This window comes from Mobula birostris, chromosome 19 (assembly GCF_030028105.1).
Source record: "Mobula birostris isolate sMobBir1 chromosome 19, sMobBir1.hap1, whole genome shotgun sequence".
NCBI classification, from domain to species: domain Eukaryota; kingdom Metazoa; phylum Chordata; class Chondrichthyes; order Myliobatiformes; family Myliobatidae; genus Mobula; species Mobula birostris.
The window spans coordinates 4,350,973-4,374,945 of record NC_092388.1 but is presented as its reverse complement, the minus strand read 5'-3'; the positions used below and the strand labels follow the sequence as shown (position 1 = coordinate 4,374,945).

General features: G+C 39.0%; 1 protein-coding gene across 1 annotated transcript in view; it reads right to left on the bottom strand.

Moving 5' to 3' along the window:
- The window catches only part of LOC140212389 (ubiquitin-conjugating enzyme E2 E2), a 182,512-nt gene that overhangs the window by 125,789 nt on the left and 32,750 nt on the right, over positions 1-23,973 (bottom strand). The gene's annotated exons all lie outside the window — the stretch shown is intronic.

The following is a 23,973-nucleotide window of genomic DNA, read 5'->3' as shown; positions in this document are numbered from 1 at the left end:
CATACCTACTATTCAGCATTTTGGTACTGCTTTTCCCCTGTACAACTTCAATATACTTGTTTTGAAATGAGCTGAATGAATGGAATGCAAAACAAAGTTCTTCACAGTTCTGTGGTACATGTGATGATAATAAACTAATTATCAAGTATTTTCCCCGCTTTGGTCAATTTTTAAATTGAATGTAACAATCATCAGCAGCAACAGAAGGCATTAATGGCTTTAAGTGTGCAAGGCACAACGCAATTTAAGCCTGTTTTTTTTATATTGCAATATTTCTGATGGAAATTATGCTTGTGTGCCAATCACATCTGAGATTGCCCAGCACGCACAGAACCTCAGAGCTCATGGTTATTTAATAACTAACTGTAGCCCTGAACTAACCATCGCATGCTGCTGATTTTAAACATTCAGAGCAGCTTTACACATCTCCCTCCTTAATGAGCTCACCCATCACCCCCAGCTGTGACTTTCAAATTTTAAAACCTTTTCAAGAGTCATTTCTTCTATACATGGTTCAACATTTCTTGAACTTCTGCTACCCTTTCATGTCTCATCTTAGTTAAGTCCTTGGAATCTTGTAAATACAGCAATTACACTTTGCTTTCCACTGATTTGCACACACACTATTCAACTATTTTTATCTCTACATTAACTTCCCCTATTATTGTAACACAAAAATTCCGTGAGTAGAAAATTAAAAAAAATTAATGCTCAACATTTTAGAATCAGCTTCATCCTCTCTGCCATCAAGTTTCTGAATGGACACTGAACCTATGTACACTATCTCACTATATTTTACTCTTTGTACTACTTATTTTTCAGATATATATATTTCTTACCATAATTGATGTTTTTATTATGTATTGAAATCTTCTGCTACCGCAAAACAACATTTTTTTGCATAAAACAAAGCAAATTTTGTATACATCAAAACAAAAAATTAGTGGGAAGACAGAGGATTAGCAAGCTTTTAAAAATCTACAGACAGCAACTAAAAGAATCATTGGGAGGGAAAACATGAAATATGAAAGCAAGCTAGCAAACAATATCAAAGAGATAGTAAAAGCTTTTTCAAGTTTGTAAAAATAAAAGAGAGATGAGTGTGGATGTACGACCACTAAAAAATGAGGCTGGAGAAATAATAGTGGGGGACAAGGAGATGGCAGATAAACTAAGTGAGTATTTTGCATCAGTCTTCTCTGTGGAAGACATTAGCAGTGTGCCAGATATTGAAGGGTGCAAGGGAAGAGAAGTGAGTGCAGATACTATTACAAGGGAGAAGATGCTAAAATGTTGACAGACCTAAAGGTACATAAGTAACCTGGACCAGATAAACTGCACCCCAGGGTTCTGAAAAAGGTAGCTGCAGGGATTATGGAGGCATTAGTAATGATCTTTCAAAAACCATTGGTCAACAGTCACCTGACTTTTTAAGAAAGGAGGAAGGCAGCAGAAGGAAAATTATAGACCAGTTAGCCTGACCTCAGAGGTTGGGAAGAGGTTGGAGTCAATTGTTAAGTATGAGATTATGGAGTACTTAGTGACATAGGACAAAGTCATTTTGGTTTCCTTAAGTGAATATCTAATCAGCCAGTCACGTGGCTGTAACTCAGTACATAAAAACATGCAGACGTGGTCAACGGGTTCCATTGTTGTTCATACCAAACATCCGAATGGAGAATAAATGAGATCTAAGTGACTTTGTGATGCTGAGGCTTTATAAGGCACTAGTGAGGCCTCACCTTGAGTATTGTGAACCATTTTGGGTTCATCTAAGAAATGACGAGCAAGCACTGGAGAGGGTTCAGAGGAATGTTCACAAGGATGATTCTGGGAATGAAAGGGTTATCATACGAGGAACTCTTGATAGCTCTGTATCTGTACTCACTGGAATTTAGTAGGATGAGGAGAGATCTCATTGAAATCTTTTAAATGTTGAAAGGTCTAAACAGAGTAGATGTGAACAGGATGTTTCCCATGGTGGGGAAGTCTAGGACAGGAGTATCCAACCTTTCCTGCACTGTGGACCGGTTTCATATTGACAATATTCTTGCGGACCGGCCAACTGGGGGTGTGGGGGGGGGGGTGGAGGGTAGGGTTGCCAACGGACAAGAGTAGCAGTCAAATATGTTGGGTTTACCCAGAGAAAGACTACAATGACCATGAAGCCTTGCGCGGGCACAAAAGCGCATGCGTGACTTGTGCATTCGTGTACGTGCCGATTTTTTTCTACAAATCGTTTTTGGCAATTCTGTTCGGGGGAGGGGGGGGTGTTAATCACGACCAGAATATAGGTGATAAGTGGGTAATACACTCAATTTCGTTTCTAAAAGGGTTTATCTAACGAATTTAATATTAAACACACAGTGCATATTTTCCTCGCATGAATATAGCGATGTCAATTATCAGAGGAGGACAGGGGAGCTTGAAGTAGGTGTTGAAAGAACTTCTAGTAGAAGTGGTAGAGGCAGGTTCGATATTATCATCTAATGAAAAATTGGATAGGTATATGGACAGGAAAGGAATGGAGGGTTATGGGCTGAGTGCAGATCGGTGGGACTAGGTGAGAGTAGTGTTTGGCACAGACTAGAAGGGCAGAGATCGCCTATTTCCGTGCTGTAATTGTTATATGGTGATATGGTTATATAAGTCAATAGTATCATAACATTTTAAGTAACATTTGGATACTAAACACCCAGCACATATTTTCCCCGTATGAACATATAAAATCATTGCAACACACCAGTATCGCTGAATCAGTGGGAGCCCTGGGCTTGTTTCTCTGCAGCAAGACGGTCCTATCAAGGGGTGATGGGAGACAGTGATACTCGAAGGGGGTTCCTTATGTCCAGTCTATTCCGCAATTTAGTTTTCGTTGCATTCATTGCAGAAAACCCCGCTTCGCAGAGATATGTTGGAAATGGAAGCAACATTTTCAGTGCCTTCGTGGCTATCTCAGGATATTTAGCCTTGACTTTGATCCAGAATGCCCACAGAGATGTTATGTCAAACATACTTTTCAGCCCGCCGTCATTTGCAAGCTCGAGGAGTTTAACTCCTTCTGCACTGACATGGATGACGCGCGGGTAATGACCTCGCGTGCGTTCAAGCTCAACAGCGGGCGTGACAGGGAATGAGGAAAGGTGCAGCTGACTCATATCGCCAAATCGTTTCCTCGCGGCCCGGTAGCGCATGCTTTGCGACCCGGTGGTTGGGGACCGCTGGTCTAGGACAATCGGGCACAGCCTCAAGACAGAGAAGCGTCCAATTAAAACAGAGATGCAGAGAAATTTCTTTAGCCAGAGAATGATGAATTTGTGGAATTTATTACCACAGGCATCTGTGGAGGCCAGGTTGTTGGGTGTATTTAAGGCAGAGCATGGTAGGTTCCTGATTGAACACGGCATCAAAGTTTACAGGCAGAAGGCCGGGGAGTGAGGCTGAGAAGGGAAAAAAGGATCAGTCATGATTAAATGGCTAAGCAGACTCAATGGACCAAAAAGCCTAATTCTGCTCCTATGTCTTATGGTCTTATATTTTACAACATACGACAATGTTATTAAACCTGATTCTGAAAAACTATTCTTCGGAAAATCTCAAAAGTAAAAATTAAAATGTTAACATAATAAAAAGAAACACAGGGGAAAAAAACACAATGAATACTCCCATCCTAATTTAACAGCTTCATAGCACTGAGAAAAAGTCCAAAAAGTCAGACTCTTGTACAGCAGCCTAATGTAGAAGCTGAAAAGCATGTAGTGCAGGAATTCAGAGTGTACAGAACTTTGACTGGAGAAAAGGCCCCATTGTGTTAACGTTATTAATTCATTTGTCACCTCTCATGTTACTGTTCCAGTAAAAAAGGTGATGCAAAAGTTATTATTACATACAAACAGATTTTATATAATGATTTTCGTAACCTCACAACACATGATATGAGAAGCAACAGCAGGAACTAGCCATTCAGCCTTTAGAGATTAGGGAAGGTCAGCTGATGACAATATCCAAAACAGAAATTAATAGGATATGTGATATTATGAGAATCAAGGGATATGGGAATAATGCAGGCAAATTCAATACGATCAGAATTAGGATTTAATGTCACTATATTGTGAAATTTGTTGCTTTATGGCAGCAGTACATCACAATATATAACAAAAAAACTACAATTTATAATAAGTATATTAAACACTTTTAGTGTAAAAAGAGAGTCAAAGTAGTGAGGTAGTGTTCACGGATTCATTGTCCTGATAATGGAAGGAAGGAAGCCATTCCTGGAACATTGGGTATGTGTCTTCAGACTCCTGAACCTCCTCACTGATGGTAGCAAAGAGAAGCGGGCATATCTGGATGATGAGGGTCCTTAATAATGGATGCAATCTTTTTGAGCCATCGCCTTTTGAAGGTGTCCTCAATTCTGTGGAGGCTGGCGCCCATGATGGAGCAGGCCGAGCTTACAAACCTCTGCAGCTTTTTCCAATCCAGTGCAGTGGCCCCTCCATACCAGACGGCGATACACCCATTGAGAATACTCTTCATGGTACATCTGTCTTTGGTGACATACCAAGTCCTCAAATGATTATGCTTTTACAGCTCAACACAACCTTCCTGCACTGATCCCATTACTCTGTGACCAAAAAAAAAATAGGCAGAAGCAGTATTTAAAGATCTTGTAACTACAAATAATGACTGCTGAAGAATTAGTATAGCTTGATTTAAACATGGCCTGGTAAATTCCCTCTCCATTATGGCAAATGTAGCATTTTCTAGTACTTTCAAAACAACATACTTCTGCAACAAGTTGATAAAACTGGCACCTCACCTCAACAGCTGTCCTGGTCTTGGCTTCCATAGGTCCAAGTTTGCCTTGTTTGAGAAAACTAAGAACCCACAGAAAATGATACGGTCACAGGGATGTGATTATTGCTGCAACAATCAGACTCTTTACATTAACTGCAGAATGGTACAAGTATGATATTTGGAAGTGCAGGGAAATTATTCACTGTACTACGTACAAATCAAGAGTATGAACATACTGATTTCTCCCCAAAGACTGAGAAACTTTCAGAAGTTCATCTGCCCCGAGACACATTTAGCAAACTGCCAAACTCAAGGTTCAATTTCTTTTTTTTTTGTAAATCCCAACATCATATGGCTCACTGTCACATTTTCCAATACATCAGCTATTTCTCCAAATCCCATTTTTCATTTTCATTGCATCCATTTCTTTCAGTGACGATACATTAGCTATTCCTAAAAACTCCAATTAAACACTGATGCAAATTCACATAAGGCAGAAATTCAGCTGTATTTCAAGCTGAGTTATGCACTAATATTTCATTTATTACTGATGCAAATATCTGCAAAATCACAAATACAAAAATATTTGTATTTCCTTTTATCTATATAGATATCATTGCTTTTCTGTAGGACTGGTGTGACATAAATTACAAATTACAAATCAATTTAAATGACTAAATAATTCCAAGAATGTAACGTGATCATAAAGGGTGAATGATAGAGCACTGCATCATTTTATTGTTGCCTCATACACAATACTAATCCTCCCACTGTGTTAGAAGTAGTATCATATACAAGCTGTGATAAATTAATTAACAATAAGTAGAACTTAAACAAGGTGTATAAATACTTGTTTGTCCTAACTAGCCAATACAGTACTTAATGCACCACTCTTCTGTCCTGCCGAAGGGTTTTGGCCCGAAATGATGCCTTTTTTCCCCCATAGATGCTGCCTGTACCACTGAGTTCCTCTAGCATTTTGTGTGCGTGACTCTTGTTCATGTACCCTATCAACAACGCATTTGCAAACAAGAGAAAATCTGCAGACACTAGAAATCCAAGCAACGCACACAAATGCCGGAGGAACTCAGCAAGCCAGGCAGCATCTAGGAAAAGAGTACGGTCGACATTTCCAGCCGAAACATTGTGCTGCCTGGCCTGTTGAGTTCCTCCAGCACTTTGTGTGTGCTGTTCAGCAATGCATTTGATTAGTTTTTCCCAGTAATGTTCATTTAGCTTCCCTTTGTCTACACTGTTTGACTCAGTCATTTCTTAAAATAGGTGATGAATTTCATATTCTAATCAATACCCAAGTGAAGAATATTTTTCTAAATGTATTGTTGCAGTTAATGGCTTTTCTTTCTGAAATACACTAAGTATTTAAGGATCTCCAAAGAGAATAAAAGTTATGTCTCATAAATGTTATTGTATTTTTAGTAATGATTACGTAAAGGCCAGAACTACATGAGCAACAATACATTGATCTGTTACACTTTGATTCACTCTAGTCATTGAGACTGCAAACACTGTGATTGGCATAATAAGGATGAAGGGATAAGGTAAACAGCAGTACACACTTTTCACAACAGCCAGGGGAATTATACAAACATTTATCGTTGTAGTTATACTATCGTATTGAACTGTGAAGAGTTTACTGTCCACATTTAATCATGCAATGCTGTAATTATAGATCTTATCACCTGGCAGATCCATTGACTCTTAAAATGTAGGAGTCAAACAAAGATTGATCTGTTACACTTTGATCTGTACAGTACTGTATTGAAATAGGCTCTTTGGCCAACCACATCCCTACAACCAGAATGCCAACATATAGTGGCATGCAAAAGTTTGGACACCCCTGGTCAAAATTTCTGTTACTGTGAATAGCTAAGTGAGTAAAAGATGAAAACAACAGGAATTCTGCAGATGCTGGAAATTCAAGCAACACACATAAAAGTTGCTGTAAAAGATGACCTGATTTCCCAAAGGCATAAGGTTAAAGATAACACATTTCTTTAATATTTTAAGCAAGATTACTTTTTTATTTCCATCTTTTACAGTTTCAAAATAACAAAAAAGGAAAAGGGACCAAAGCAAAAGTTTGGGCACCCTGCATGGTCAGTACTTAGTAACATCTCCTTTGACAAGTACTGTATCACAGCCTGTAAACGCTTTCCGTAGCCAGCTAAGAGTCTTTCAATTCTTATTTGGGGGATTTTCGCCCATTCTTCCTTGCAAAAGGCTTCTAGTTCTGTGAGATTCTTGGGCCGTCTTGCATACACTGCTCTTGTGAGGTCTATCCACAGATTTTCGATGATGTTTAGGTCGGGGGACTGTGAGGACCATGGCAAAACCTTCAGCTTGCGCCTCTTGAGGTAGTCCATTGTGGATTTTGAGGTGTGTTTAGGATCATTATCCTGTTGTAAAAGCCATCCTCTTTTCATTTTCAGCTTTTTTTTTACAGACGGTGTGATGCTTGCTTCCAGAACTTGCTGGTACTTAATTGAATTCATTCTTCCCTCTACCAGTGAAATGTTTCCCGTGCCACTGGCTGCAACACAAGCCCAAAGCATGATCGATCCACCCCGTGCTTAACAGTTGGAGAGGTGTCCTTTTCATGAAATTCTGCACCCTTTTTTCTCCAAACATACCTTTGCTCATTGCGGCCAAAAAGTTCTATTTTAACTTCATCAGTCCACAGGACATGTTCCCAAAATGCATCAGGCTTGTTTAAATGTTCCTTTGCAAACTTCTCACGCTGAATTTTGTGGTGAGGACACAGGAAAGGTTTTCTTCTGATGTCTCTTCCATGAAGGTCATATTTGTGCAGGTGTCGCTGCACAGTAGAACAGTGCACCACCACTCCAGAGTCTGCTAAATCTTCCTGAACATCTTTTGCAGTCAAACGGGGGTTTTGATTTGCCTTTCTTGCAATCCTACGAGCAGTTCTCTTGGAAAGTTTTCTGGTCTTCCGGAGCTCAACTTGACCTCCACCATTTCTGTTAACTGCCATTTCTTAATGACATTACGAACTGAGGAAATGGCTACCTGAAAACACTTGCTATCTTCTTATAGCCTTCTCCTGCTTTGTGGGCATCATTTATTTTAATTTTCAGAGTGCTAGGCAGCTGCTTAGAGGAGCCCATGGCTGCTGATTGTTGGGACAAGGTTTGAGGAGTCAGGGTATTTATAAAGCTTTGAAATTTGCATCACCTGGCCTTTCCTAACGATGACTGTGAACAAGCCATAGCCCTAACAAGCTAATTAAGGTCTGAGACCTTGGTAAGAGTTACCTGACAGCTCAAATCTCTTGGGGTGCCCAAACTTTTGCATGGTGCTCCTTTCCTTTTTTTCTCTCTAAAATTGTACAAAACAAAAATAATACACTAATCTTGCTTAAAATGTTGAAAAGAATGTTTCATCTTTAACTTTATGACTTTTGGCGATCAGTTCATCTTCTACTCACTTAACTATTCATAGTAACAGAAATTTTGACCGGGGTGCCCAAACCTTTGCTTGCCACTATATACTAATCCCACTTGTCTGCATTAATTTCATATCCTTCTCTGCCCTGCTCATTCAAGTATGCACCCAGATGCCTTTTACATTTTGTTACTGCACCTGCGCATACAACTGCCTCCTGCAGATCATTTCAGATAGTGTATGAATAATTTATCCCTCAGATCCCTTTTCAACCTCCTCCCTCTCATGTTGAGTTTTTGCCCTCTAGTTTTCTATACCTTTACAATGGGATTCAGACATTCAGTAAAAATCCTACTATGCCCCTTGTAGTTTTATGTATGTCTATCACCTTACCTCTCAGTTTCCTTTGTTTTTGGGAAAAGTCTAACCAGTCTCTCCAGATAACTCAAGCCCTCAAACCTGGGCCACAGCCTTATGAATCTTTTCTGTGCCCTCACTAATCACACCTTTCAAACACTGCAGTAAGAAGAACTACACTTTTTATGGCCTTAACATAAATGTCACATCATGAACCAGCTCTTGTACTCTGTGCCTCAGCTGATGAAGGCAAATATATGTCGTCTCACTTGTGTACCCCAAGATCTCACTGTTCAAAACATTCTTTAGGATCCTGTCATTCACAGTCTGTTCTGTTCTGGTTTCACACTTGCCCATCTGCCATTCCCTTGTTCACTTTCACAGTTGATCCATATTCTGTTATAACCTTGGACAACTTGTTTCATAGACTATTGTACCATTGCACCACTCTTCTGTCCTGCCGAAGGGTTTTGGCCCGAAATGTTGACTTTTTTCCCCATAGATGCTGCCTGTACCACTGAGTTCCTCTAGCATTTTGTGTGCGTGACTCTTGTTCATGTACCCTATCAACAACGCATTTGCAAACAAGAGAAAATCTGCAGACACTAGAAATCCAAGCAACACACACAAATGCCGGAGGAACTCAGCAGGCCAGGCAGCATCTAGGAAAAGAGTACATTCGACATTTCAGTTTCAGACCAAAAATTCAACAATAAAGGACTGAACCCTGTGGCACACCACCAGTTACAGGTCTTCAATCTGAAAAACAGCCCTCCCTCCTAACACTACATTTGGACTTTTTTTTATTTAGAGATACAGCACAAAAGAGGTCCTTCCAGCCCACACCACACAGCGATCCCCGACAATCACGATTTTAACCCTAATCTAATCAATTTACAATACTATTGTGGTACGTTTTTGGACTATGGGAGGAAACCAGAGGGTGCAGAGAAAACCCACACATTCCATGGGAAGGACATACAGACTCCTAACAGAAGATACCAGGATTGAACTCCAACACTTTGAACTGTAATACTGTCACGCTAATTGCCGCATTACTATGTTACTGTGGTGCACACTTAGCTCCTGCCAAACTAGTTGAAACCATCCCAAGCAGCACTAGCAAATCTCCCTGCCAGGACATTAGCCCCCATACCGTTGAAATGCCTCTCTTATACAGGTCACCTCTGCCCAGTAGAGATCCCAATGTTTCCAGCAGCTGAAGCTCTCTTGTCTGCACTAGCCCTTCAACCACACCTTCATTTGCTCTTGCCAAATATTCTTAACCTCTCCAGCACATACACTCAGTGGCCATTTGATCAGGTACAGGAGTGGAACCTATTGTGGTCTTCTGCTGCTGTAGCCCATCCACTCAAGGTTCGACGCGTTGTGTGTTCAAAGATGCTCTTCTGCACATCACTGCTGTAACACAGTTATTTGAGTTACTGTCACCTTCCTGTCAGCTTGAACCTGTATGGCCATTCTCCTCTGACCTCTCTCATTAACAAGGCACTTTTGCCCACAGAACTAGAATTTTTTTTTTTTGATTTTTGCACCAATCTCTGTAAACTCTATAGGGATTGCTGTGTGTGACAATCCCAGGCATCTGTTAGTCTTGTGAGACCATGCATCTGCGCTTGGAAAGTCTTCACTCTCCAGGGCGCAGGCCTGGGCAAGATTGTATGGAAGACCGACAGTTGCCCATGCTGCAAGTCTCCCCTCTCCACAACACCGATGTTGTCCAAGGGAAGGGCAAGGGCCGATACAGCTTGGCACCAGTGTCATCGCAGGGCACTGTGTGGTTAAGTGCCTTGCTCAAGGACACAACACGCTGCCTCGGCTGGGGCTCAAACTCACGACCTTCAGATTGCTAGTCGAATGCCTTATCCACTTGGCCACGTGCCCACACGAAAAATCCCAGAAGATCATCAGTTTTTGAGATATTCAAACCACCGAATCATTCCATGATCCAAGTGAGTTAAATCACATTTCTTCCCCATTCTGATGATTGGGCTGAAAAACAATCGAACCTCTTGACCACATCGACATGCTTTTAAGCATAGAGTTGCTGTCACTTGTTTGGCTGATTAGATATCTGCATTAACGAGCAGGTACACAGGTGTATCTAATAATGTATCCAAAGTATACATGTAAATGTCACAAGATGTAGTTTTACCATATTTACATCCTGTGTAAATACAAGCCAGGAACTATACATGGCATGCCTGTTAGCAAACCCTCCAAGCACTCCAGAAACCATGACCTGAAAATGACGACAGCCTTGTTCCAGTCAAACTATCGTCCTCTTGTCATAAACTGCAATAATTTGCACTTTGATCATTACTGTTAGACTAGCTGCAACTAGCATTTCAATTTCTATATGACATTTTCCTTTTTGTATAAATTTTTAATAAACACACATCCTTAATTGACACAATTGCCATAAACTGGATACCATTATTTTTCAGTCCATGTGGCACTGGCATTTAAAATGACTTAAATGCAGAAAATTGTGATCATTATGCATCGGAAGGTGTAATTATTCTCAAGCTGCTTTCAACAAGGGATAATGGTTGAGCCAAAAAAAATTCAAGTCATTTGTGGTACTGCATAAATCACTTACACCATAAATTCTACAACTTCTGTGGTTGAATAATGCAGTGACTGTATATAATATTCTTCCCAGCAACTTAAAATTTTGCTTATTAATAATTCTGCCACAGTACTGAACTTTCTATAGTCGTGTTACGGATCATATATCCACTCAGTTATCATTAAGAAGTCAAGATTATGGCACAATTTTAACATAGAACCATAGAATATTACAGCACAGAAACAGGCCTTTTGGCCCTTCTTGGCTGTGCCGAACCATTTTTCTGCCTAGTCCAACTGACCTGCACCTGGACCATATCCCTCCATACACCTCTCATCTATGTACCTGTCCAAGTTTTTCTTAAATGTTAAAATGTTAAAAGCATTTATCACTTCGTCTGGCAGCTCATTCCACACTCCCACCACTCTCTGTGTGAAGCAGTCCCCCCCAATGTTCCCTTTAAACTTTTCCCCCTTCACCCTTAACCCATGTCCTCTGGTTTTTTTCTCTCCTAGCCTCATTGGAAAAAGCCTGCTTGCATTCACTCTATCTATACCCATCATAATTTTATATACCTCTATTAAATCTCCCTCATTCTTCTACGCTCCCCGGAATAAAGTCCTAACCTATTCGACCTTTCTCTGTAACTCAGTTTCTCAAGTCCCGGCAACATCCTTGTAAACCTTCTCTACACTCTTTCAACCTTATTAATATCCTTCCTGTAATTTGGTGACTAAAACTGTACACAATACTCCAAATTCGGCCTCACCAATGTCTTATACAACCTCACCATAACATTCCAATTCTTATACTCAATACTTTGATTTATAAAGGCCAATGTACCAAAAGCTCTCTTTACAACCCTATCTACCTATGATGTCACCTTTAGGGAATTTTGTATCTGTATTCCCAGATCCCTCTGTTCTACTGCACTCCTCAGTGCCTTACCATTAACCCTGTATGTTCTACCTTGGTTTGTCCTTCCAACGTGCAATACCTCACACTTGTCTGTATTAAACTCCATCTGCCATTTTTCAGCCCATTTTTCTAGCTGGTCCAAATCCCTCTGCAAGCTTTGAAAACCTTCCTCACTGTCCACTAACCTCCAATCTATGTATCATCAGCAAAGTTGCTGATCCAATTTACCACATTATCATCTAGATCATTGATATAGATGACAAATAACAATGGACCCAGCAGCGATCCCTGTGGCACACCACTAGTCTCAGGCCTCCACTCAGAGGAGCAATCCTCCACTACCACTCCCTGGCTTCTTTCAATAAGCCAATGTCTAATCCAATTGACTACCTCTCCATGTATACCTAGCGACTGAATCTTCCTAACTAACCTCCCATGTGGGACCTTGTCAAAGGCCTTACTGAAGTCCATGTAGACAATATCCACTGCCTCCCCTTCATCCACTTTCCTGGTAACCTACTCGAAAAACTCTAATAGATTGGTTAAATATGACCTACCATGCACAAAACCATGTTGACTCTCCTTAATAAGTCCCTGCCTATCCAAATACTTGTAGATCCTATCTCTTAGTACTCCTTCTAACAATTTACCTACTACCAATGTCAAACTTACCGGCCGATAATTTCCCAGATTACTTTTAGAGCCTTTTTAAAATAACGGAACAACATGAGTTATCCTCCACTCCTCCGGCACCTCACCCATAGATACCAACACTTTAAATATATCTGCCAGGGCCCCTGCAATTTCAACACTAGTCTCCTTCAAGGTCCAAGGGAATACCCTGTCAGGTCCTGGGGATTTATCTACTCTGATTTGCCTCAAGATAGCAAGCACCACCTCTTCCTCTTCGATCTGTATAGGTTCCATGACCTCACTACTTGTTTGCCTTATTTCCCTTGACTCCATGCCAGTTTCCTTAGTAAATACAGACGCAAAAAACCCATTTAAGACCTCCCCCATTTCTTTTGGTTCCATAAATAGCCGACCACTCTGATCTTCAAGAGGACCAATTTTATCCCTTACTATCCTTTTGCTCTTATCATACCTGTAGGAGCTCGTTGGATTATCCTTCACCTTGACTGCCAAAGCAACCTCATGTCTTCTTTCAGCTCTCCTGATTTCTTTCTTAAGTTTTTTTTGCACTTTTTATACTCCTCAAGCACCTTATTTGCTCCCTGTTTCCTATACATGTTATACATCTCTCTCTTCTTCTTTATCAGAGTTCCAATATCCCTTGAGATCCAAGGTTCCTTATTCTTATTCACTTTGCCTTTAATCCTGACAGGAACATACAAACTCTGCACTCTCAAAATTTCTCTTTCGTAGGCCTCCCATTTACCAATCACATCCTTGCCAGAGGACAACCTGTCCCAATCCACTTTTTTTTAGATCCTTTCTCATTTCTTCAAATTTGGCCTTTTTCCAGTTTAGAACCTCAACCCGAGGACCAGATCTATCTTTATCTATGATCTTTTTCCAATATTTTAATTAATTTATATATAAGAATACACAGTACAGGAAAAAATATATGTCAATACATTAAACTAAAGCGCATATAAAGACTCCTTACCCTATATTCGTACAAATCAATTAAAACATTGAAAAATAAGAGTTTTGATATAAAAAAAAATCTAACCCACTACCAAGACAGAAGCTGATTAATAGAAAAAAGAGAAAAATGATTGTTAGTCATCATCTGTGCTTTAACAGCAAATCAAAGGTTTTGAAAATAATTCAGAAAGAGTTTATCCATGATCAAGTTGAAACTAATGTCCTAACTGGTTTCTTAGTAGGAGATCCAATATTGCATCCTCTCTAGTTGGTACCTCTATATATTGATTTAGAAAAACTTTCCTGAACACATTTTACAAACTCTAACCCGTCTAGACCTTTAACAGTATGGGAATCCCAATGAATATGGGGAAAATTAAAATCCCCTGCTATCACAACTTTATGTTTCCTGCAATTGTCTGCTACCTCTCTGCAGATTTGCTCCTCCAATTCTTGCTGACTATTGGGTGGTCAAAAATACAACCCCATTAATGTGGTCATACCTTTCCTGTTTCTCAGCTCCACCCATATGGCCTCGGTAGACAAGCCCTCTAATCTGTCCTGCCTGAGCACTGCTGTAACATTTTCCCTGACGAGCAATGCCACTCCCTCCCCCCCATCCTTCATTCCTCTGCCTCTATCACGTCTGAAACATCGGAACCCTGGAACATTAAGCTGCCAGTCCTGCCCCTCCTGCAGCCAAGTTTCACTAATGGCTACAATGTCATAATTCCATGTGTCAATCCACGCCCTCAGCTCGTCAGCCTTCCCCACAATACTGATTGCGGGGAATAGACACACCTCAGAAAATTATTACCACCACACACAACCGTTCTATTTGTCACTTTGCATGACCTTTTAACATTATTTACTTTCAACACCCCCCCCCCCCACTCCACTATCTGCTCTGGCACTCTGGTTCCCATCCCCTGCAAATCTAGTTTAAGACCTCCCCAACAGCACTAACAAACCTCCCTGCAAGGATATTGGTCCCCTTGTAGTTCAGGTGTAACAGACTGCAAACTTGCTGAATTAGCTGTATTTATCAAAACATTACTCCCAGAGTGAAAACTCAGCCATATGATGATCTAAAAACTTCATATAGGACAAGCTTCATTCAATGTTCCATACATGCAGTACAACGAATCTCTTACAATAATGCTGGTCAGCCACTTTAAGTAAGTATTCTCTAATCCTCCAGCATGAGAATACTGTGACTAGTAGTGTGCCACAGGGATCAGTGCTGGGTCCATTGTTACTTGTCATCTATATCAATGATCTGGATGATAATGTGGTAAATTGGATCAGCAAATTTGCTGATGATACAAAGATTGGAGGTGTAACAGACAGTGAGGAAGGTTTTCAGAGCCTGCAGAGGGACTTGGACCAGCTGGAAAAATGGGCTGAAAAATGGCAGATGGAGTTTAATACAGACAAGTGTGAGGTATTGCACGTTGGAAGGACAAACCAAGGTAGAACATACAGGGTTAATGGTAAGGCACTGAGAAGTGCAGTGGAACAGAGGGATCTGGGAATACAGATACAAAATTCCCTAAAAGTAGCATCACAGGTAGATAGGGTTGTAAAGAGAGCTTTTGGTACATTGGCCTTTATTAATCAAAGTATTGAGTATAAGAGCTGGAATGTTATGATGAGGTTGTATAAGGCATTGGTGAGGCCGAATCTGGAGTATTGTGTTCAGTTTTGGTCACCAAATTACAGGAAAGATATAAATAAGGTTTAAAGAGTGCAGAGAAGGTTTACAAGAATGTTGCCGGGACTTGAGAAACTCAGTTACAGAGAAAGGTTGAATAGATTAGGACTTTATTCCCTGGAGCATAGAAGAATGAGGGGAGATTTGATAGAGGTATATAAAATTATGATGGGCATAGATAGAGTGAATGCAAGCAGGCTTTTTCCACTGAGGCAAGGGGAGAAAAAAACCAGAGGACATGGGTTAAGGGTGAGGGGGGAAAAGTTTAAAGGGAACATTAGGGGGGGCTTCTTCACACAGAGAGTGGTGGGAGTATGGAATGAGCTGCCAGACGATGTGGTAAATGCGGGTTCTTTTTTAACATTTAAGAATAAATTGGACAGATACATGGATGGGAGGTGTATGGAGGGATATGGTCCATGTGCAGGTCAGTGGGACTAGGCAGAAAATGGTTCGGCACAGCCAAGAAGGGCCAAAAGGCCTGTTTCTGTGCTGTAGTTTCTACGGTTTCTATGATGGGGGGAGAAGTATGCTCCTGGGTTCTCGGACTTGATTAGGCGAGGTAGGTTGGCCACAAAATGTAGCACAAATATTTTTTTTAAAATGCCAATAGTGGAAATGAAAGCAAAAAGGAAGAAAGTAACTAAACAAATAAACAAATACAAATGGCTGAAAAATAGTAAAATAATGTTCACTTCCATTAAGCCAATGATTGCAGGGTTTTCCCCTGCAATTTCCATTTCATAAAAGAGAGTTAAATTTTAAAGCAGACTTCCAAGCACAAAATAAGAGACCTCCTCATATAAATAATATTCAGCCACGTATAGAGACGAGTTACATTGTGTAGTAACATCTGTGCATTTGAGGAACTGCACACAGAGGATGTGGTACCAATTTTCACCCTGACAGTAGACAAAGTATTCAAGATACATCAGTGCCTGTGGTAGCAAGCAGCAAGTAGGGAGGAAAACATTTTGATATAAAGAACTTTTAAGACATAAAACAAAATATCAGAATTGACATTAACTTCCTTGGTGATTTCACTATTCCTTCAGCCATGGTGTTTAAAGATGGCTGAAGGAATCTTTAAACACCGTGGCTGAAGGAATAGTGTCTGTACAGTAAATATTGGAACTATATAAAACTTAAGTCAGACCCACTTGGAGTGTTGTGTGCAGTTCTGGTCGCCTGATTAAACAAAGGACGTGGAAAGGGTGCAAAAGAGGTTTACTAGGATGCTGCCTGGATTAAAGAGTATGATCTATAAAGAAAAATTGGACAAATTTATATCTATGAGGAAAGGTAGAGTGAGCCAGGACTTTTTTCTTTGGAGTGAAGGAGGATGAGAGGTGTCCTGATAGAAGTGTACAAGTGACTTAGATTGAGTGGACAGCCAGACTTTTTCCAAGAGTTGAAATTTCTTATACAAGGGGGCATATTGGTAGGGTGGTTAGAGGAATCCCAATATCTGTCAGCAATAATAAACCTTATTCTGAACTGCATATGTACACTTAGAGATCAATATAACTCCTTGAGTTATGAGGCTACAGCACCAACTCTGTACTAGCTTAGCACTTTGAACCCCCAATAATTACATAAAAGTACCTGGAATAATTGTTTATCATACATGAATCTTGTACTTGATTGCACAGTTTGTCTTATTTTGCATATTGGCTGTTTGTCAGTAAAAAGGAGGCAAATAGGAAGTAAGTGATTGCAAGCTAATCAATGTAGTTTCAGTGGTAGGCAAATTAAAGAGCCAAGGTTCTACATGACAGGCTTGTCAGAGAGGTTAAAGTATCAAAGGGACAGGCAAACAGGATTCAAAATTGACAAAGGCTTGATTAAATTTGCTGATAATACAAAAATTGGCCTATGAAGAGGAAAGCCTTTGAGACCAGGAAAATACAAATGACTGAGTCAGTTTAGCAGTGAAAAATGGCAAACTGAAATCTAATCCAGAGAGATTATGTATTTGGAGAGCTGCATAAAATAAGGGAATGTATAATAAATGGGAGGTATTGAGTGGCATCAACATAAGGTGAATTTACCACAGGAAATTGTCTATTTCAGTCTTATTATATTTTAATATGTTTTAGGTTTTAATTAATGCCAAGTACTCAATCTGGCAATGAAATGAACTACACATGAGAATTTTTAAAAATGTATTTTAACCTTTTTCCTTTCTCTGGTTTCCATTCTTAATCTGATTTTCTCTATCTGATCTGGCACTGAATTACTGATTCTAATTTAAACTTCCTGGATCAACCTGCTCTATAGATTTCACTGTATTTTTTGCTGATTAGATGTTCTGATATTTGCCCAGTTCTTCCAGATACTCCATAGTGGGTGTCATGTCAATTCAATCGCCTGTTTACAAAAACTTCCAGTGTAAAATTTCAGTGATGTTAAGGTTTAAGGAATTGCAGGTTCAGTTTCCATGAATATATGCCCAATCTCTATTTCTGGAATACAATTGTTTGCTAAGAACATTACAGATCAGAATCTGACAAGCAATTTACACAGTGCACCATTTAGACAGCAGGCAGAAAGTTTTCTTTCATGATTCATTTAAAAGATTACTGAAGTCATAAATGGATGAAGTGACTCACTGCGTAGAAACAAGTGGTGAACTGCAACTTCATTTTAACTTCCAAAACAATTCACTAAAGGGAAACAATTTTACTTTAGGAAAGCATACCGTGGTTTACCGCTGCAAAATAATTTTCCGAGTTCAATACTTGCTCAAACTCTTGGCACTTGAAACTGTGAAATCATTAAGGAGGGCTCAGAGGAGATTTACCAGGATACTGCCTAGATTAGAGAGCATGTCTGATGAGGATAGGCTGAATGAGCTAGGGCTTTTAGAGTGAAGGAGGATGACAGGTGACTTGATAGAGGTGTACAAGGTGATAGAGATATTAGATTAAGTGGATGGCCAGAAACTTGTTCCCTGTGATGGAAATGGCTAATACAAAGTGAAACGATTCTGATTCTGATCATTTTTAAGGTGGTTGGAGGAAAGTATAGAGGGGATGTCAGAGGTAAATTTTTTTTTACACATAGAGTGGTGAACATGTGGAACACCCTGCCAGGGGTGGTGGCGCAGACAGATACATTAGGGGCATTTAAGTAACTCTTACATAGGCAACATGGATGATAGAAAAATGAACGGCTATGTGGGAGGGAATGGTTAGATTGATCTCACAGTAGGTTAAAATGTCAGCACAATATCATGGGCAGAAGGGCCTCTACTGTGCTGTGACATGCTAAGCAGGACACTAAGACATGAGACAAGTGAAGTGCGCAGATATTTATGTCACCCTTTCTGTATCAGATTTGCTCCAAACTATACACTCAGTAGCTACTTTATTAGGTAGACCTTTCACTAGGTCGGTAACACAAATATCTAATCAGCCAATCATGTGGCTGTAACTCAATACATAAAAACATACAGACATGGTTAACAGGTTCCATTGTTGTTCAGACCAAACATCTGAATGGAGAATAAATGAGATCTAAGTGACTTTGACCATGGAATGATTGTTCAAGCCAGGTGGGGTGGTTTGAGTATCTCAAAAACTGCTCATCTCCAGGCGTTTTTATCTCTAAAGTTTACAGAGAATGGTGCAAAAACACAAAAAAAAAACATCCAGATAGTAGCATTTCTGAGGGCAAAAACACCTTGTTCATGAGAGAGGTCAGAGGAGAATGGATAGACTGGTTCAAGCAGACAGGAAGGCGACATCAAATAACCATGTGTTAAAACAGTGATATTCAGAAGAGCATCTCTGAACACACAACATATCAAACCCTGAAGAAGATGGGCTACAGCAACAGATGACCATGAACACTACGTAGTGGCCAGTTTATTAGGTACAGGAAGTATCTGATAAAGTGGTCACAGAGTATCACAAAATTACTCTTAGAATACATTGATATTGTTGACACACCAATGGATGATACAACGATGTGGAGCTTATCCAAAGAAAAAGTCAACATAGATTTTGGAGAAACGCACCACAATGCAAGAGGAACTCATTAGGCCAGGCAGCACCTATGGAAAAGAGTACAGTCAACGCTTTGTGCCGAGACCCTTCATCAGGATCGAAATGTCGACAATATTCTTTTCTATAGCTGCCTAGCCAGTTGAGTTCCTCCAGCATTCTGTGTGTGATACTTGGATTTCCAGCATCTTCAGATTTTCTTTTGCTATAGATTTTGGAGAGTACCTTAACTTATCAAAAAAAGCCACTTTAAAACATACGACATACCAAATCAATTTGAGATCATGGAGCCCACAGTCACTGGTGACATTGTTAATAATAGTCATAGTCATACTTTATTGATCCCGGGAGAAATTGGTTTTCGTTACAGTTGCACCATAAATAATTAAATAGTAATAAAACCATAAATAGTTAAATAGTAATATGTAAATTATGCCAGCGTTATGACAACGTTATGACAAATTATGACAACGTTCCTAAGAGATGTGCTCCTTCTGTGATTAAAAAAAACTTCCGAAATTATTTTGAGTTAAAAATCAACTTCTTGGGCAAATGATACTAGAGAGTTTGGTAATAGTTTATTCTTGGAAAAGATTATTAAGTATAGCAGAAATAAAAATAGGATATTTGATGAAACAGGTTGTTCTGCTGACTAAAACTCTTAGTCAATGCATGACACTCAGCTGTCATATACACACAGCATCTATGATCCATCGTGAACACCACAAAGGCTTTATGAACTGTGGACTTAGCCTTTTAGACCTGAAACTCCTGGACTAGGTTGATGTGAAATCTACATCAATATAGGGTGGCATGGTAGTGTAGTGGCTAGCATGTCACTTTACAGTGATCAGTGTTCAATCTCCATTCTTGTCTGCAAGGAGTTTGTACCTTCTCTCAGTGACCGCATAGATTTCCTTGGGGTGCTCCAATTTCTTCCCACATTCCAAAGACATACTTGTCAGTAGGTTAATTGGTCACTTGTGTAATTGGAGGCATAGGCTTAGTGGGCCTCCGATTACTTGTACTGTATCTCTAAATTAAATCTAAATTAAAATACCGAAGCCCTGGACAACATGCATCACTTCTGTCATCATAGTTCAATCCTCAGTAATGGTTAAGCCTCGACAGGTAATTTCAAGCTAATCAGCTAAGCCTCTGCCATCTTTGACAAACACTTCTGTATGTCTAGAAAAATTAACCACTAATCCTGAGTACAAGGGTGAATGCCAAAGAACGTCCCTCCACAGTCCAAGTTCACAAGAGCTCTTTACCCACACCATTACCCAACTGACTTGCTCAAAGTGGACCACGTCTATTAATTACTCTGCTTTGTTCAATGATTGACTTGTTGAGTATACAAAAAATGAGAGTCCAGCTGCAGGCGTGAATTAAGATCAACATTCACACCACTTTGAAAGCTCACAGAAGAATTCCTCTCATATGGTAGCAAAGTTACCATCTCAGAAGTGACAGAGAAAATAGAGATGAAAATTACCAACACACAGATGTCCATATATAAAGGAAGAAATTTCTCAGATTGGGATCTGTAGACAGAAATTAAAAATAATGTGGAATAGCATATTGAGAGAACAAAACTCCAATAAGATAATTACTGACAAAACATGAACAAACATAGAGAGCCATAAATAAATTAGGCAATATTAAGAATGACATATTGTGATGAGTCAGAATGAAACAACACATCAGTTATGATGTAACAACTTGCTCATTTTATAGAACAAACCAAAAAATAGAACCACTGAAACCTCCAGGGTACCACATTAACCATACTAGAACCATACAAGTAGGAACCTTTGATTAAGATCACAAAGTTGAAAGATAATTTTGATCAGAATAACAAGGGCAACGAAAATTAATTTATGATTTACAGACATACTAATTAATTGCAACCTACATATGGTCAAACTAAACATTATTATTTTCATGCTGGCTTGTGTATGGATGAAAAATAAAACAGTAACTGTTTGTAAGGAAGAAGAAAGTTTTGGGGAAAAGAAGCATGATTAGTGTTTTGCATAGCAATTCAATACCTAACATCATTTTGATTCTGTCTCTTAGCATATATCTGTCCAATCAAAGCTGCATTGTAAATTCACATTTAGATCAGGGATTTATAAGACAACTTTAACTCTGTTGAACTTTATACAATAGTAACTCAAGAGCAATTTTGACAGAATTATCAGTAAGAATCACAAGAGATCTTGCTATAAAAGTACCTATTTTAAAGCATTGCCAAAACTGCTTTAAACATTGCAGTTTTAAAACTAAATATTTGAATTTAATATAATACAAGATAAATTATAAATATACTAATTTATACCATCTTCACCAGCATAACTATTTCCATGTTGTCTAATTACCCACTCACCATCACTAAACCGTGGTTAAATCAAGTGAACATCAACAGGAGTTTATCCATTCTGGTCAACAGGAATTCTATAGCCCAAATTTGCTAAGATATATCATAAATCAAAGATTTTAGAATTAATAAGCTACAAGATCTAAATTCTTGCTTATTTAATAAACATTGTTGACAAGTAAACCATTTCTGGCTTTACAATTCTGCAGATCAGAGTTTTCAACTTGAGTTGTACACTTCAAATATATCCTCTGATAAATGCTACCAGAATGAAAGATACAATAATAAAAATGTGTATACATAATTCAGAATGTAAAAAATAGGCATGTGGAAGTGATTTCAGAGCTCCAAAAATCATAACCTCAAACAGTAAACCACTTACTGATTCTTCCAGTGAAATAGTCTAGTGTTGGATTAACAGAAGAAATTGATCCAAAATTATTTAGTACCTTTCAGCATTTTTAATAAATTATGAACACAACAGTAAAAAAAAATGCAATAATTTCAGTGTTTTGGTCTCAGGATATTACAGGGACACGTATACTGTTTTCATACATTAAGGTATGATCTAATCAGCAAACACAGTGTTCATTAAAAAAAAGTTCCACATTATCATTAGAGCTTACATGTAAAAGTAAAAGCACGTATTTTGATTTTTAAGTAGTGTGTAATTTTCAGACCACAAACATACTCCTCCAGATGTATATTTGCTGACAGGACAAACCAGTAATAACGATAAAGTCAACCATGCACCTGTGCTGAAATATCACTCTACACCACATAATAATGCTGCTAAATGAGCAGAATTAATTAAGCACCTGGATGCCATTCAAACTGCTGCACAGACATTGATTCTCCAAATATTATATAAACAACTTCTTTTTTCATTTAGAAATACAGCGTGCAACAGGCCATTCTGGCCCAATTCGCCATACCACCCAACAACCCACCTATTTTACACTAGTCTAATCACAGGACATTTTATAATGACCAACTAACCTACTACTCACATCTTTGGGCAACACAAACAAAAAATGCTGGTGAATGCAACAGGCCAGGCAGCATCTATAGGAAGAGGTACAGTCGACGTTTCGGGTCGAGATCCTTCATCAGGCTGCCTGGCCTGCTGCGTTCACCAGTATTTTTTATGTGTGTTGCTTGAATTTCCAGCATCTGCAGATTTCCTCGTGTCTGTGTTTTTAAACTCACATCTTTGGACTGTGGGAATAAGCACCCGGAGGAAACCCATGTGGTTACAGGAGAAAGTACAAACTCCTTACGTGTGGTGCCAAAATTGAACACCAAACATTCCAAAATGAAACTCTTGGAGCTTCATTGCCAAAAGTGAACGCGGGAACACTTATACAGCTTCGAAACTGCTAACTGCTATGCTACCCTTGATAGATAAATAACACTTGTGCAAACATCAACAAGTTAAAAATTAATATTTTTAATCACTATATCAATAACAAAACAGCAGAGTATTAACATAGGAATTCATACATTGATGGGATTAAAATTGTATAGAGGAAACAGTTCATGGTTATAAAATTAAATGATGAAAATCATATAATTGATCATTGCAATTACAATAGTAATGGAAAATTAATCATTAATAGTTTAAAATGCAAAAAAATGCAATATGTGACAAGTCCATAAAGCACATGTAAATACCATGGCAGACACTGATACTGACCAAGAACAAAACTAAATTTGAAACAAAATCTGAAAATCACATAATTGGCTCACAGCCAGATGTAACATTTCTTGAAACAATTGCAAATTGATGTTTTTTTAAACAAAGAAAGACTCATCTGAACAAACAGCTAGTGAACAAAAGCCTTTAATTATTCACTACTGCTGATGTGCTCAGCATTAAGTGTACTATCAGCAATGCGCATGAAGTCCAGCTAACAACTCCAGTCTACTTTATTACATCAAACTTAGAACACTGCTGAACCAATTAAATTCGTAATGGAATGGCTAACTAAACTTATCCCCCCTGCCTACACAATGTCCATATGTTTCCATTTCCCTCACATTCATGTGCCTATCTAAACATCTCTTAAAAGTCTCTATTATATCTGTCTGTTAACATCCATCTCTGTGATGGATAGAACATTACAGCACAGTACAGGCTTTTTGGCCCATAATGTTGTGCTGACCT